Source organism: Momordica charantia (assembly GCF_013281855.1).
Source record: "Momordica charantia cultivar OHB3-1 chromosome 9 unlocalized genomic scaffold, Mcharantia_2.0 BLBB01000009.1, whole genome shotgun sequence".
Lineage (NCBI taxonomy): Eukaryota > Viridiplantae > Streptophyta > Magnoliopsida > Cucurbitales > Cucurbitaceae > Momordica > Momordica charantia.
This window is the reverse complement of record NW_028275167.1, coordinates 19,913,028-19,915,376: the sequence shown is the minus strand read 5'-3', so window position 1 is coordinate 19,915,376 and position 2,349 is coordinate 19,913,028. Positions and strand designations below refer to the sequence as shown.

Below are 2,349 nucleotides of genomic sequence, written 5' to 3'. Positions count from 1 at the left end.
AACACTCAAATGGGGATGAAGTAGAAACCTAGAAAGAGATGAAGTATGAGTTTAGAAATTCTGCATAGGTTGGGAGTTTTATAGTGGAGGAGATGAAGCGTGAACGAAAGGGAGGAAATTCTGTACCGATTGAGAGTTCGATGGTGGAGAAGATGAAGCGGGAGGATTCGTAGAGAGAGCAGTCGTGGGTGAGAAAGTGAGTAAAATTTTCATTCTTTTATTTTTAAAGCCCTAAACCATTTTAAATACGAACTGAACCGAACCGATGTTGAACCAACTCGCCAAATGGATTTTAATTTGTACACATCAGTCCTCAATGGCAGCCATGTCAGCGATCCGTTAAATCTTAAACTCATTTTTAACGGTAGGGACTAAATTGTAACCAATTTTAAAGTACAGGGACTAAATCGTTACTTTTGAAAGTTCAGGGACTAAATCGTAACTCTAATGAAAGTACATGGACAAAATGTGTTTTTTAACCTAAAAAAAATAAGATTGTTATTTATATGGACAACAACTATTTTTTCTTTAAATTTGACCTACAATTAGTGTTAGAGGTAAACTTAAGTACAACTAAACGGATTAAGGTATAAAGAGTCTTGAATTTCCACCTCATCAATTGTTGAGGTACTAAAAAATTATTTCTAGAAAATAATGTGTGATATATCATAGATTAAGTACTAACAATAATTATGCTAAAAAAAGCGAGCATAAGTCAACTGTGAGTTCGATCTCCCATCCCACATGTTGTATTAAAAAAAAACAATAATTATACTAAACAATATTAATAATAATAATTTGTCTTTTAAATAAACTGATTTTACAAAGTCAAAACTTTCTTATATATTACATTTTTTTTATCAAATTTGAAGGATTAAAATTAGACACCGCATAAATTAAGGAGGATATGAGCACAATTGCCATATTTCTCCTTCTGTTCCATATTTGAGTAGTTTAATGACAACATGTTTGGTGAGGGAAATACCTGACATTTGGAAGGAAAAAAGGATTATTTCGTAGGGATTATGCGTAGAGGATAGTCCAATGTTGGAATTTCAATTAACCCAAATTTCATAGCCACTGAAGGTTTGAATAAGTTTTTGGGTTGGAGAGTTTGAATAGTTATATTTATATATTTCATTAAGAATGTGAATAGTTATTTGTTACATTTTAGCAATCATGATAATAATTTTTTTAACTGAATTTGTCACTAAAATAAAATGTATTGGCCAATGATTTTATTTCTTCGATTCTTCTTTCAACATTTCAATGAAACTTTTCTAACGGATTTCTATGGTGGCTGTTATGAAATAATTAATTAATAATTTTACCTGTATTCAACTTTCAATTATTATAAAACATGACATTTATGTAATTTGCTTAAAATTAAGAAGGATATTATGGGTTAAAAATATTTTTTAAGAAATCCTTTCATTATAGTATAGAAAAACAAAAATCTTAGCTTGTTAATTTTATTCCATTATACTATATATTTAGTAGTGGTTTTTAAGAGATTGAAACTTTAAAAACGAAAAAAGAGACAGATTGAAAGGGGGAGGAAGAAAAAAATAATTGAATTAAAATTGAAAAAATAGAAAAATAAATTAAACTTTGTAATTTTAACAACGTGGCACCAGTGGTCTAGTGGTAGAATAGTACCCTGCCACGGTACAGACCCGGGTTCGATTCCCGGCTGGTGCAGAAATTTGATATCCAGCCATGAAGAAATCTGTGCCGTCCGTGATCGATGGTCGATCACAACCGTCTGATCCCAGACGAAAGAATTGGCGCATCCGAGCTGTATTTTCCTTTTCGTTTTAATTTTTTTGGAAAATGTTTTTATTTGTTAAAAAGGGTAAAGTCACTTGATGAACGGAAAGTCGTTGTAGTATAGTGGTGAGTATTCCCTCCTGTCACGCGGGTGAACCGGGTTCGATCCCCGGCAACGGTGTTTTTTTATATTTATCTATAAATTTTGACTTTTTAGGAACGTTTTTTTTTTATTTTAATTTTTAAATTATTTTCCGGCCAGACTGTGAACTGCAGAACTCGCTTGAGCCCGCCTCCTATTTTTCAGCTCACTCTCCAAAAGTTCGATCCCTGACAACGTCATTTTCTTAATTATATATGGATTTTTTTTCAAAAACCTGTTATTTGTTAAAAAAAAAAATAAATCAAAGCATGAACACGAAGTTCGTTGTGTTGTAGTACAGTGGTGTGTGTTCCCGCTCGTCACTAATCTTACCTTTGATTTGATCCCTGATAATGGTGTTTCTTTATTCATATGTAAATCTTTATCAAAATGGTTCATTTTAAAGCAAATAAAAGATAATTTTGGTACAACTTGTC

General features: G+C 31.7%; 2 non-coding genes across 2 annotated transcripts; both read left to right on the top strand.

Moving 5' to 3' along the window:
- The first annotated feature begins 1,630 nt into the window (after window positions 1-1,630).
- TRNAG-GCC (transfer RNA glycine (anticodon GCC)) lies at window positions 1,631-1,701 on the top strand. Its single transcript has one exon. It is a non-coding gene; the product is annotated as a tRNA-Gly (tRNA).
- Window positions 1,702-1,714: 13 nt separating this feature from the next.
- LOC148209167 (small nucleolar RNA snoR114) lies at window positions 1,715-1,801 on the top strand. The gene has a single exon (XR_015787502.1). It is a non-coding gene; the product is annotated as a small nucleolar RNA snoR114 (small nucleolar RNA).
- Window positions 1,802-2,349: the final 548 nt, after the last annotated feature.